The following is a 16,014-nucleotide window of genomic DNA, read 5'->3' as shown; positions in this document are numbered from 1 at the left end:
AAATCCATTAGATTAATAGATCAAATTATATTTAGTATGATCAGACGGGTTTCAGTTAATAAAGAGTTTATAAAGAATGTGCAATCATAAAAATGAGGGCTAGTCCTGCTAGGCTAGAGAGATAAATTCATAATTCATCTTTTAAAATGATTTAATAATTGTTTATAATAGTATCACTAGGGGGGGGGGGTGACTCGACCCCTCTCTTTATTTGAGATTCATTGAATGATTGTTCATTTCCTTTGCCCTGATTTTGCTCTAAACGTTGGTATATGCAAGTAATATCGTCATCTATAAAAAAAATAATCCTATCAAACTTTTGCGGAACAATAGAATTCGTAAATAGGTTGCAACAATGGTAACAAATTATCTCCGAAATGTTTATTTGATAATTCGAGAGGATGGAAATTTTAAATACAGATCTCCAGATTCATCGTTGCATAACAAAATGTTTAATATAATATTGAAATATTAATAACGTTGATAAATTGCAGAAATAATTCACTAAAATGCGATTGAATTAAATGTTAAGCCAGTTTTAAAGCGCCAGAAAAAATTGCATTTAAGATTTAGTTTTTTCTTCATATGCTTATTTTAGCTCAGCTATTATTAAAATCAAATAAATTTTTGGGTCAATCGATTCCACAAATCAAATGAAACATTTAGTAATTATTAGAGACCTGCAGATTTAGCATTTGGACGGCCCGGCCCGGATTCGATAAAAGAAATTCGGCCTGGTCTGGAATAAAATATTTTCAGCTGGCCTGGATTTTTTAAAAAAAATATTTTTTCAGCCTGGCCCGAATATTTTTTTTAAAAAAATTTTCACGCTGATTTCTTTAAAGGGAAGTTAAAATATACCTATTCGGCATTTTACGGACCATTTTTCAGCAAATAAAATCCATATATATAATTTTCCAAATTATCATATCTTTCCATTTGTTGTAAAAGAATTGAGTTCGCTTTCTCTCTGGTAATATACGCATACCTGAATATAGGATAGAGAAAGGAAATTTTCCTCTTAAAAAGTGTATTATATTTTAAATATTGAATGTTTTGTTGCTTTTAATTTGATTGAATATCACCAATAATGATTAGTCAATAATTAATTTGAATAATATTTAACTAGCAATATTTTACAAGGATCGAAAAATAGGAAATATGATAAGTGAATGAATGTTGTATATTTTTCAATGATACATGATTTTTTATGAATGTTGTATATTTTTCAATGATACATGATTTTTTATTACATTTTATTTATTTTTAATTTTTATAATAATGGCGATTTAAAATATTCGGCTTTATAATATTTGGGCTCGGCAAGTATTTAAAAAAAAAATTAGACCCGGCTTAGGTATTTTTTAAACTCTTAACTTTATTTCCTATGTAGTTCATAGGCCTTCTCATTGTGTGCCCATCCCACCTAAGTCTGTTTACCATTAACTTAGTCTTAATGGGCACTACCTTTAAACTACTGAGTATTCTTGTACTGCGCACTTTATCCTTTCTTGTTACCCCAGCAATCATCCTCACCATTCTCATCTCCATAGTTTGTAGACTTCTCTCGTCTGATTCCTTGGTTGGCCATGTTTCCGAACTATATAGAATAGTTGGTTGTACTATGGAGTAAACTTTTCCCTTTAATTTGTGTGGGATTCTTTTGTTAAATAGCACTCCAGATAATGATCTCCACTTTAACCACCCTTGATTAATTTTACTCTTTATCTCTTTTTCTAATGTGCCGTTTGTTTGTATAGTGGAGCCCAAATATTTGCAGCTTTCAATTGCCTATATCTGCCATTCATTTATATCAATACTCTCTGTTTCATCTCCTCCTATCACCATATACTCCGTCTTTTCTCTATTTACTTTTAATCCGTGCTTTTCTAGGATATTTATCCAACTCACTAATCTTTCTTTCATTTCATTCTTGGATTCGGCAAGTATCACAATATCATCTGGAAATATCATATTTAAAGGGACTGATTGAGGTATAGACAGTGCTATTTGATGATCTCCTTCGGCTATTGTGAAGCCTGCTGAAGTACCTATTGTGCTACGGACCATTGTTGTATGGCCCATATACATATCCTGTATTATTCTTATATATTTTTCGGGAATTTCTTTGTGGCGTAGCGCCCACCAGATAAGTTTTCTTGGGATTCTATTGAAGGCCTTTTCTAGATCGAGAAAGACCATGTGTAGCTTTTTGTTCTTTTCCCTGTATTTTTCACTCATTTGCCTAATTGCGTAGATAGCATCAGTTGTTGATCTTCCAGGCATAAAGCCAAACTGAGTCTCTCCTATTTCGAATATGTCTCTTAATCTTTTTTCTATTATTTTTTCGTATAGTTTTAGACAGTGTGACATTAGTTTTATACCCTTGTAATTTTGACAATTGTGTGGATCCCCTTTATTTTTGAAGATAGGAGGAACTAGATAGCTCTGCCTCCATTTTTGAAAAAAGTATTTTATTGTATAGATTTGTGAGGAAATGTATTCCAACATCTCTTAGTGCTTTAAGGCTTTCTATTGGAATATCCTCTGGACTCCTAGCTTTGTTGTTTTTCATATGCCTGAGGCATATGTTTTCTCTTGTTCTGTTATTGGTGGTATAAGGTTTTGACATGGGGAGTGTTCATCTAAATGTAGTATGTGGGAATTAAAGTTGAGAAGCTCCTGAAAATATTCTTTCCATCTATTCATTATTTCTTTTTCCTTTATTATCAATTTCCCATCTTTATTCTTGATTACTTCTTTTATCGCTGTTTGGCTAATCTGTAGATTTTATTTTGCCCTACTTTGATATGTAGTTCTTCATACATGTCATCGTATGCCATAGATTTGGTCCTAGCCACCGCCTTTATACCTAATCTCTTAGATTTTTTGTATCTTGTCTTGTTATCTGGGCTTTTGGATTTGTACTATATTTTATAAAGGACTTTTTCTCCTGTATAGTGGTTTGTATCTATTCATTCCACCACCATAGTTCTTTCTATGATTTGTTACCTCCCCTTGTCAAGCCTAGTGTCGATTTGGCAGTGGCTATTAATCTGGATCACTGACTTGTGAGGAATCTATTGTTTCAATGTTTGCATTGATTACAAAGGCATTTGTCATTGTTTTAATTTACCCTATTTGATGCATGGTTCCAGTTTTATATTGTTTTGAGTGGATTTATTTGTGATGTGTAAATCCATGACTAGTAGCTTGTGTTGCGCGGCTATATCTTCTCCTGGGATGACTTTGTAGTCTATTACATCTTTTAATCTTCTCGATAGATTAGTATGTAATCTATCTGTGTTTTACTTGTTCCTTGTACCACTTTTTTTCCTATAATAGGTGTTGGTTAAGGCAAGGTTGAAGGCTTGCGCAAATTTCAGTATATGCTCTCCTTCATCATTTCCTTCTCCATATCCAAAACCACCATGATGCCTGTTGCATTTTTGCGTTACAAAAAAAATGCATTATTTAAATTGTAATAATATTCAAACAAAAATAATGTTTTATTAAAATTATTAAGTTATTACTTAGATCCCCGTCTATGTAATTGAGATGAAAACGCGTGATAATTGTAGATTTTTCATACTATAAAAGTTTTAACAAGTGGGATGATGAACTTTTATTTTTTGATTGGTAGACTTTTTAATTTTTACTTTTACATATAATTTTTAATTTTTACTTTTATTTTTATATTAATTTTTTTTTCTTATATTATGATTATGTTTTTCACTTTGTATTTGATTATAGTTATTTATTTAATAAAGATTTATAATCATATTTTAGTATATATTTTTATTTCTATTTTATATTTAGGTTCTAATTACCCAATTTCAATACTCGAAATTGTGACGATTTTTGTAGCTATCTCTTGCTTTTCCCACATGTGCATTTAAGTCACCACCTATTATGACTAGGTCATCCTTAGGTAATTCCACTACAGTTTCATCAAGGATAGCTCTAAAGTCGTCTTTCTCCTCTTCTTTGCAACCTGTTTGAGGAGTATATACTGAAAGGATGTGTAGTATTGATTGACCAATGCAGAGTTTTATCTTCATTAGTATATCAGAGATCCTATTAACTTCTACCATTGATGAGGTTAGATCTTGACTGAAGATGATACCGACACCGTTCCTATTACTAAGAATTCTATTATAGTACAATTTATACCCATCTCCAATCATTAAAGTCTTTTGACCTTTCCATTTCGTCTCTTGTATGCACGCTATATCAACTTTTGTTCAACATTAATGCCAATTCTCTCGTCTTACCTTTAAGTGTACCAATATTCAAACTTGCTAACTTTGTCTTCTTTGCTTTGACCTTTATTTTACTTTTCATAGGGAGGTCTACACCCTGCACGTCGCTTGAAGGGAATGCCCTAGCTTTAATATTCAGATTTTTTTATATTCATTTTTGCTTATTGGACAAGGATTCTTAGCACCCGGCTGTCCAAGCCTGTCGGTGACCTGGATGTCATCTCTCAGCTCCGAAATTCATTTTACCATATGTCTTTACTCATCAGTCATCGAAGAAAAACCTGAAAATTTTACGTTCCTTACTAGGATTGAACCTGCGTCCTTCTGTTTCCAAGGATATATCATAACCCATTAGGCCACCCCGGCTAAAAAAATTAATTACACATAGAAAATTATTGCAATTATACAATTTTACACAGAGAATAAAATTGCTGCACTTATAAAATCAAGCACCGATCATATTGTAAATAGATATAAATGAGATTTAAATACAGGAATTAAGATAATATAAAATTTTTACGCTATTAAATCTCTCATTAACTTTGAACCTTTGCGAAAATAAACAAGATTATCTTCTAGTTCAGTCTGCGCTAATAGCTCTCGTTCAATTGACATCATTAAAATTTTTCTTGGCCTATATTAGCTCTCAACCAATTTTTTATAATTTTTAATTTACTAAATGTTCTCTCGCAATTAACCTGCGTAAATGACAAAGTTAAAATGTATTAATATGCTACAATATGCACATGTGCATATTGTAGCATATTAAACACTTATTACATTTATTATCACACTTGAGTTATTATCATACTGTAATATTCCATCTACTTCATTTGACTTCTCACTGGTACATACATAAGATATCATAGTCAATTCTACTATTAAATCTTTGATAACACTGGAAAATATAAACAATTCGTTACGTAATTTAACAGTCAATATATTTGCAAATTGTGCCAGTTTTTCCAAGCCCTTTTTAGAAATATCATTACTATTTTATTTCATCAAAATGCCTGAATGCAAATATTGCACATTCAAAATAACTCTTATTCACAGAAAATCGTTTCGACAAGCTGTTTATAATTTGATCAATTGTAGGACGAAATACTTCGACCCTATAAAGGTCAATCGATTCTTGAGGACGTTCATCTTGGCCTTCGTCACTATATATTCTCGCTCATCCTATTCGATTTTTAGGCGCAGAGCATTCTGTACACAGATACTCTCCGGGAGTTTTAAATTTGAAAGTGTTTCATTTTAAATTAGAAGCCATTTTTATTTATTTTGAATCGATATAATAGTTATCGATGATACAGAAGATTTAGCATCTTCTATCATTTTCCATGTTGATAAAATATCTAAATTTTTAGTTTGAAGATATAATGACAGTGGCCCTATTATTTCAAAAATCCAAATATATTATAGCTGTACTTAGAGTCTTAAATTTACATAAATTATTGATCAAAGACTGCGCATCTGATGAGGTTTTTGTTTCAAATGATTTATTATCTCTTATAAATTGATGTGCACTTATCGTTAATGGGAGAAAGCTCTCTTTAGCATATATCCATATAAGGGCTCTTTTACGTGCCCACCACCTTGTCTCACCTATTTTTTGCAGCCTTCTCAACTTATTTTGGGCAGATGAATTATTCTGCTTCACCCAAGCATCCATTCTTTTACATAATTCACCAAAGAAAGTTGCTAGTCTGTTCAATAATCCAAATAAATTTTTGCCTTCAATATGCATGAATCACATATACAGAGAGATTTAATATGCTGGTCAAAGAGCATGCAATCCAACAAATTCACCCCGCATATTTACAGCACCATCAAATGATTCTCCAATTATATTTCTCATTTGAATTCCATGTTTTAAAAAGCATTCACTCAAGATATTAAAAAATATTTTCAAGAAGAGTTTGTAACTTTTGTAAAATAGCCTTTCTAAAAATTAAATCTTATATTGCTGATAGGATTCAGCAGATAGAAATCTTTCATAAATATCATTTAAAAATAGTTATTTTACCATTATATATATAACGTAGGCAAATGATTGCTTGAACATAAATGCTAACGTCTTGTGTACTATCCATTTACAAACTAAACCGTTTGTTACCAATCTCCTTTTTTATTAAATTCCTGATTTGATCAAGAACAACATCGATAACTTTGTTATCAATAGCTTTTGAAAACAAGGTTATGAGAGAACCTCTTCCCCTCGATTTTGATTTGTCAGAGAGTTTAAGCTTTTCTACATTTGCTCTTTAAAATAGCTTTCTCTAAATGTTCTCTAGGTATTTGATCATTCAATACGAATCATTTTCAGGAAATTCTCATAACTTAAATTTTCATTTTTATATTTGTTTTATTATGTGGACATTGTTATAAATTTGTCGATTTTTTTTTCATTAAATATTTTTACACTAAATGACTTGTTTTTTGATGCTCTGAGGTAGGCCTTGACTGCACTAATATGTACACTTGAATTTTCATATATTTTAATTACTGAATTATTATGTCGAAAATATGTTGAGCCTTTTGTGAAAGTGTTTTCGCATATTGCATATACCAGGTCGATAGAGCTACACAACTTTGGCTTTATCACAATTTAAAAACTTTAATTTAAATATTATTATCTATATTTTTGAAGAAAAAAAAATAGTTATTAAAAAATTTACATTCGGAGAAAACCAAAAAATATTGATTTTATAATATTATATTTATTTATTTTTAACTTTTTATATTGAAGTGTGCAGCATTGATTAAATTTATTTTTATTTATTTATCTATTACAAATTATTGATAATATTTTTTAAATATAACAACATCTTTGTTTATTTACCAATTATTCATTCTTTTTTATTCATATTTCAAACTTTTTTTTATATTTATTTTTTTTACATAAATAAATATGGTTAATAATAATATATTCCTCTAACACGCAAAATTTTTATTTTTAAGTTGTTTTTTGTTTTATGTTTAAAGGTCACCTATTTCATTATATTGAAAAATAACGTAAAAGATATTATGAATAAATAATTAATAAATTGACTTTACATTAATTGGGTATTTCAATTCATTATTCGATATGGATTTTATTGGTATTTAAATATATAATTTTGAAAGAAGATTTGTCATTTTACAAATAATTCCTATAAATTCAATATTCATGCTCAATATTAAAATGAAAGTGTTGAGATTAGGATCAAGCAAGGCGATAGATATTTATTTGTAATCCAATAATTGAAAACCCTTTCCTCCTTTAAAGAAACAATTTTAATCTTAAGAAATCATTAATTCATTTTGCCTCTGCCAAAATAAGTATTTTGTAAAATAAATAGACTATTGTAATAATGGATATAGAGTAGCACCCACGACCGATTCAAGGCGGTCGGGCACCGACAAATCTTTTCTCCAACTCGGTCAAGATCAGGATTCAATTTAAAATTTATTTTTGATCAGACATAGAATTCATATTATTTTGGTCTTTTTAAGAATATTTTTTATTTTGCTTCAGCACTTAAAATTTTTTGACCTCCGTTGAAATATCTTTTTTTACACATTTTAATAAATTTCAGATTGGATTGGACTTGATCATTGAAAATTCTCTGATATAAACGCTAGGGCAAAAATTTTAATTTTATTTTCTCAGGAAAATATATATCCGATAAATAGTACTTTAGACCCATGTTTTCTATTATTTTTTAAAATCTTAAATGTATAATTTATAATATTTTATTAAAGGTTTTAGCACTATGATATGTTGTTTGAAAATATTTCGGGTTAAAATCTATCCTTAGAAGTTTCCTTCATAAACTAAAATATTTATTTAAAAATATAGTTTTTTTAAATTGCTATGTAGAAATTTATTGAAACGAAATCAAAATAGAACCCTATAATAATTAATTAAAACGAGTTATGCATATCCAAAGGGTTACTTAAGGGCATTTCCGTCTTCTAAATAAGAATTATCCCTCTCCTATTTACTGCTATAAGAATTTTTTAAATATTAATATAAAGTATTCTTCTTTAAGCAATAAAATAATGTAATAAAAAAAAGTATTCCTCCATTTTGTAATATTTTGCAAAGTGCCGTTTTTCTTAAGCAACCTCGACATTTGGCGTTTTTAAATACTATGGCCGCTCTTATTCTATCATTTCTCTAGACTTAGGTTGTAGGATTTCAGCTTTTAGAAAAAATATACATTTTATCTATATAAATTTTTGTATTAAGAAAATTTAAAGAAACTAAAGAAACTAATTTTGATTTATTCAAATGAATCAAATTTTATACTAAAATTTAATTTTTATAAAGAAAAAAAAACTAGATGTGTTTCCTTTAAAATTTTCTAAATATATGCTGCAAAATATAAATTTTTTATAATTTTATATATAGAACGGTAATTCAAAATATTATGGCCCTTTTAAAAAGGGAAGTTATGCCACTGAATTAAATTATTAAATTCAAAAAATGATAAAAAAAATTTGATACTCCTGCTTTCACCTTCAAAATTAGAATAATAATGTGAAAGAATTATATTTTACTTTTCCAACTATTCACATTTTGTTTATTTATTTTAGACACGGGGTAAAAGAGGAATCACTAAAAAAAAAATTTTGTGCTGACAAATTAAATGAATTCTTTAAATATTTTGAGGGAATTATTCCGACTGAGCTATTATTATAAAAAATTTACTATCATTTTTTCTTTTGTTCGATCCCCGGCCGGATCAATATTTTTCAAAAATTAATCTATAGGTCAAAGTTAGAATTAAAAAGCCATAAAGATATGGGTTAAAATTAATATTTAGAAAATTCTACTATTATTAGAGCGTTTGAATCAAGTGCTTAAAATAGGTATTATTTTGACCTATATTATATGAGGACCGTAACTAGGAATCTTTATTTACTCAGGCACCACGAGGGAAAATAAATATTTCTATATTTCGTCTTACATTTTCTAGGATTACATGTAAAGTCATAATAATATACTAGTTTAAACACATATATTTTATTATATTGTGAATTGTATATTAGAATATTCAACATTTTCTTATAGAAACTTGATATAAATTTTGGAAATGATTATTAATTTATATAATATTTGCTTATTTTTTACACTATGCATAATTTGCATTTGCCTACATGATATTATACAAGTTTATGATATTTCGCTATATCAAGATTTAGACAATTTAAGTTTCTTCTAAGATGAAGCGGACAGTTAAAAAATTTTGCTCAATGCCGAAGAAACCGATATAGCAAATGATTATTTGGTTAATTTGGGTAAGTAAGAAAACTATTTTTATGCTTTCTCCTCCGTTTTTATTTATTTATAAATAATTTTTAATCTTTAGCTTACTAACCTGGTAAAAAACTTATTCAAGTTTATTTTCTTGAGTTATTTTATTGCTCATAATATACCTATCAAATAATAACTATAAAATTTGTCCAAAAATTCCACCGGGTTATCAATGATGACTCCCACTATCGCCCAAATGGATCCATTGGACCTTATGCTCTAAATCATATTGTCACTAATGAATATAGATTATTTTAGTAATTTTTGATGATAAGAATACGATTTTATTCTATTATTGTAACACTAATATATTTTTTTCTGGTATCTGGCATTCTACTGGTAAAAAATCCATAGAAATTTTGAATATATTTTTATTTTTACAATTACATTATTACCAATCTATTTTTTCCCCTAAAATTATTTTAACAAAATTTAGGCATATAAATATTTCTATAATAATTTTTTAATCAGATATCATGAATATCAATAAAATTCGGTAGGACAGGAAGACAACAATTCTGAATGTTGCCTCGATTCAACCCATAAAAATAATCTAGATAATATGTCATATGAACCCTTCAAAAATTCTATCATTCTTTATCGAGTACCTGGGAAAATTTCCCATATTCAGATAAAATTATTTGAATCTAATGGAAATGAGAAAGTGACAAAATAACTTAAAAAATATCTTTAGTAAAAATCCATGTCTAGATACCTGCTTAGCTTCCTTATTTCTTTTGTTTCGTTGAATGTCATTAAAGATTATATATGCAGATGGTCAAATAAAAAGGGGAAAGAAATTCTACCAAATGGTGTTAAATAAATATCAGCCAATTGAAAAATGTCATTCAGACATTAATAGTATTAGATATGCCTCTAAACTAAGAATATAATTATTTACCCTAATATAAAAAAGACACAAAAATCATAAGCAAAAAAACAAATCTTGTAATGAACATTTAAGTATATTCAGCCCGTATGTAAAAAAATTATAATTTTTTTTTTATTATTTTAAAATATAAATATTGTGTTAATAATATATAATACTATGAAATAATGTGAAATGAAAAGTTAAAAATCTATTATTTTATATAAAGGGCCCATTGGGCCAGCAAGTAAGATAATATTTTTTGATAGGAGAAGCTAAGAAGAAATTCTAGGAAATATAAATACTAATTATTTCAGGGTCAATATTTTATATACTAGAGCCTGATTAACAAACAAGAAGTTATCGAAAGGTACTCTATTATTTTTAGCTAATAAATCTTTGTTTTATTAATAATTTTCTAAGTATTAAAATATTTAAATTAAATTTAAAAAGAAAAAAAAGAGAGATAGAGAGATAGAGAGAGCAAACAATTTTATTTGCGAATAAATAATACATAAGATATCCGCTGATCTTGACGAATCAAATAAAAGAATGGATACTCAATCATTCTAAATAAAAATTTAAATATTTTATCTGCTTGGGAAATGCTGGAAGATTATTGTTTTATAACCTTCACATCCATTTAAAAGAAAACTATAAAAATGATTATAAATTTAAATTGAAATATTCCTGATTTAATTTCTAAACATACGCATACAAAATGAGGTACTAAAAAATATAATAAGTCAAGCGAAGATAATGTTTAGCGATGAATGCAATGATGAACGCACGCACATCCGATCTAATGTTAAATTGTAGTAGTATTTATTTCTATAATTAATCACAGTTTTTTGGCGAATAAAGAATTTATAACTAATGTGGGATATTTGTATCCAAAACATTTTGATAAATAATTATCAAAAATATTTTTGTAAAGACCTTGAAGAAAGTTTCACAATTGACAAATGAATCAGTATTGTAATATGAATTGTCTTCATTTACCTGTATTTACAAAAATTTAATAGTCGCGTTAAATGAAAATACTGACGTATAATTTACAGTGAGAAGTCTAATAAACGAAAATGAAATAGAACATCCAACTAAGTACACAATAACAGGCGTGATCAATGCTTAATATATGTCTATGAGATTCATCGACGCTATAATATGCACACAACCAGGGTTGGGCACGTTACTTGACAAAATACGGTTACCGTTATTCAAAGAAAAGTTACTTTCGTTACCTCGAAAAATGAGAATCTGATAATATTGATTAAAAATTTAAATTCCCAAATCTTTATTTTGAAATTCTAATAATTTAATCGTATTTTAAAATCTTCATCATATGTATATGAATTATCTTTGATATAAATTAATATCTATCTTTGATTAATATTTTTAATTTAAATTCCAAAAGCGTTTTGAGTTCTAATATGTATACATATTTCATATATTAATCATTTTAGTTACAGAGATGTGCAAATGAATATCTTTTTTATAAAATATTTTTTTTAAAAAAGGGGGTATGATAACTAAATTTATTCATATTAGGTTATCTAAAAATTGATGCTGTAAAATAACGTTGATGAAAGTAATGTTGTTACTTTTTTGAGGAAAAACACTTTTTCTTTTTTGAATAACGGTAACGCAAAACATTACGCGATACTTCAAATTTTTTATTAAAAAGTATGGAAAATATTTTTTTTTATTTGATTATTATATATTATATAATTATTAAATTTTAGAAATTAACCAGAGTTTTTAATCAGATCAACCACCAAAGTTCTTCATTTGTATTTTATTTATTAATTTTTTGTTGCTAAATTTTATATAGTTAAGATTGATAATCTAATTAATATTGAATCAATCATGTTATATTAATTTATATTTTCTAATATTATAATTTATTTTATAAAGATAATAAGTCAATAGAAATTGTTTCTTCAGATGAAGATAATTTAGCTCTCCCCTAGTCCCAGTATGAATTTACTAGTACTGCTAAAAAAATTAAACGCGTTCAACATTCATTGACAAGAATCGAACGCGTTTACTTTCAAGTTCATTTTCAAAAAAAAAGAACGAGTTCACGTTTAAACGCGTACACGTTTGTTCAAATGAATAATATATATCAGAGACTTGCAGGCCCGGCCCTAAACCCGGCCCGGGCCGGGCCTTATTTTAAATTTTTTAAATATATCCGGGCCGGGCCTAAAAAATTTTTTTTTAAACATATCCGGGCCGGGCCTAAAAATTTTTTTTTAAAATATATCCGGGCCGGGCCTAAGATTGTTAAACCCGGGTCGGGCCAGGCCTTAATATTTTTTATAAAAATTTTTACATTTTGAGTTAATGGTTATAAGATTATATTATATTATAGTTATGATTAATATAATATTGGGTGATGGTTAACACTACCTAACACCCACTAATCGATCTAATTATTAATTTCCTGCAAATTTATTCAAAGTATTAATATATTTTTTTATAATTCATATCTAAATTTTTACAACATATTTTACCAAAACATCAAATAAAGGAATATCTTAAATAAGCCCCAATATTCAAGTATTATTAATATATTTTTTTATAATTCATATCTAAATTTTTAGAATATATTTTACCAAAACAATCAAATAAAGGAATATCACTTCTTGAAGTTTTTAATACCTTTCAAAGCGGAAAAGGAGAAATAAAATTGATTTTATTTAATATAAAGCATATTTTAATTGAAAAATTTGTTTAACACAAGTATCATTTTATTTCTCTTTTTCTCTGTCCCAAATTCAAGCAATTACATATCTTGTCAGGGACAGATCGCAAGATGACGGAAAACTATATAAAAGATTATATTAAATTACAAGAGGCTCAGAAAGTAAATGAAATACCATCGACCAGTCAAATTACGACTGCTGTTAAACAAACTGAATCGTTTTATGACAAATGGGGCGATGGTAATTCTGGTAATATGTCAATACCCGATGATGAATATTATAATTACATAAATAAAAAAATAGATGAAACATTTAATGTGGATAATTTGTTAGAGTGGTGGGCGGCTCAACAAAGCGAATTTCCAATTTTAGCAAAATTGGCAAAACGGGTTTTGGCAATTCCTGCTTCAAATGCAAGCTGTGAGCGGAATTTTTCCACTACTGGGAGAATTCTTGAAAAAAGAAGAAGTAATCTTCAACCTGAAAAGTTAGATATGCTTCTCTATCTTCATGATAATTTGTGAATTCTTAATATCTTTCTTGAGTATAGGGTTTCGTCAATCATGCTGGTTTTTTACTTTGCAAACTGTCAAATATTTATTGCATTTATTATATTACCTTGAGTCATGAAAGTTTTTAATCCAACATTTTTCATTATTTTTTTTTACAATATTATAGTTAAAAATTTATATTATAAAATTAATTATATTAATATTGTCCAATTAGATTATATTTTCAAAATACTATTTATTATACATGCATTTTTTTAAATAGCGATTTATTTTTATTTTATAAATTAAATAGTAAATTAAATACAATATATTATATTCTCAAAATATTTTCCATTTTTATAAATTAAATATTAGTTTTATTTTTTTAAAATGCAATATAAAATATAGTATATATGCTCATATAATATTATTACCATTTTTATGAATATTTATTTAAATGCAATACGGGCCTAAAAAATTTAAAACCGGGCCGGGCCGTGCAAATGGTACCTCTGCATGTCTCTGATATATATATATTTTTTTTAAATTTAATTTAATATAAATAAATAACATATATTTTTTAAGACTATATATTAGCCATTTTTAAAATTAATAGTTTTAAGTGAATAAAAAAATTATTTTTATTTATTAAAAAAATTAATTATACTATTAAAATATGAAAACCTTGATAAAAACTTAAAAATAATAACGAAATTTCAAATAATTACTCTAAAAATAAATAAATTCTATAAGATATCAACTATTTTAAATCTATGTATATAATATTAAATGAATTTTATTTTATGTTATCTTTTATAATAATCTACATAATTTAATAATGAAATACAACATCTTAAATAAATTATTAACAGGATACTTATAGTTATATTATATTATATAAAATAATAAATTACATACAAGTATCTCTTTAAATTAGAACTTGAATATTTTGAAACTTATATTATATTTTTTGGACACATTTTACATTTGGTAAGGATAGAATTATTGAAAATATGATGTTACTGTAAAGTATTTATTATTGGGCCATGGTAATGTTAATCAATATTTTTTATTTTCAGAAGATTTTCTAAAATTGAACGAACGTAAAAATCAAACGTGTTCGTCATAAACAACTAACGCGTTCACTTTCAAAGTTCATCAATAATAAAAGGAACGTCGTTCATTATTTTTTCCAAAAAAAAAACGAACTTCGTTCACGAACGTGTTCAATTTGAACGCGTTTTAGAACATTATTTTTTACACAAATAAAGAAAATTAATGGCACTAAATGTGTATTTTATACAGGAGCGTAGCCAAAAATTTTACATAGGAGGAGGATATTTTTATTGAATTTATTTTTTCTAGAATTTTTAGAATCATTATATCAAATTTATTAGAACTAATTCTATTTGCAAGATGACGATTTCGAAAACAAATAATAAAATATTTGAAAATACAAAATATCCAAGAGCGAATATAATATTGTTAAAAAATATATACCTATGTAACCCGATATGTAAATTAGAGGTCTGCAATGGGCGGGATTTTAACCCACTCGGCCACTTTAGTCCATACTTCGGGCGGACGTAAAAAATTTAAGTAATGGGCGGGCATGGGCGGGATTTATAATACATTTAGGGCGAAATGAGTAGAAGGGCCTTCAATTTATTAAAAATAATAGTTTTATTTCATAATGTAGCATATTATATATGTATAATTAAAAATACATTAAAATAAATAGCGAGCCTCATTAAAATAATTTTTAAACATTTGCCGGGTGGGCGGGTTTAACAAAATTTATAGATAAATGAGCGGGTGGACGGGTAAATTTTTTAAAAAAATTTAAATAGCGTCGGGGTGCGGCCCTCTAATGTAAATCACAATAAAATATAGAATTAAACATTTATACGATGATTTAAAAGGTTAATCAAAATATCGTTCATAAATGCAAATTCTTATTTGCGATTGCGCCAATTTTTCAATAATTAGTTTTGTAATTGAGGATTAAATCTCTTTGTATTAAGTAAAACTAGTCCATTCAATAGATTTTCTTATATACCCTTCTGAGATAGTTTTTTATTCTTCATAATAATGGGAAAAATTATAAAATATTTTTAAAGATATGCAATGCTTCAAGAACCTTTCTTGGAGGATTATTTATTAAAATTAATCTTTTATACCAAGATTTAAATTCAGAAATTAATTGGCCATCAGATATGGCCCTCAGATACATTTATATTCCCTGAATCAAATTGAACAAAATATTTAGTTGCAATATCAAGAATTAATATATCTTAAAGCGAATTTCTAGGTATAATATTTTAAAATTGGACAGAGCCTTTTGATGAATCACTAATCTTTTTCATTGATTTGAGTC

General features: G+C 27.1%; 1 protein-coding gene across 7 annotated transcripts in view; it reads left to right on the top strand.

Annotated features, from left to right (window-relative positions):
• The first annotated feature begins 7,246 nt into the window (after positions 1-7,246).
• LOC135930065 (diacylglycerol kinase beta-like) overlaps positions 7,247-16,014 on the top strand; it is a 43,777-nt gene continuing 35,009 nt past the window's right edge. For all 7 annotated transcript variants that reach the window (XM_065466848.1, XM_065466849.1, XM_065466847.1 and 4 more), the window contains exon 1: positions 7,247-7,366. The gene's annotated coding sequence lies outside the window, so the exon portion shown is untranslated. The remainder of the gene's footprint in view (positions 7,367-16,014) is intronic.

This window comes from Gordionus sp. m RMFG-2023, chromosome 5, assembly GCF_954871325.1.
Source record: "Gordionus sp. m RMFG-2023 chromosome 5, tfGorSpeb1-WG-v2, whole genome shotgun sequence".
Classification (NCBI taxonomy): domain Eukaryota; kingdom Metazoa; phylum Nematomorpha; class Gordioida; order Chordodea; family Parachordodidae; genus Gordionus; species Gordionus sp. m RMFG-2023.
Note: the sequence above shows the minus strand (reverse complement) of the source record. Positions and strands in the feature narration are given on the sequence as shown.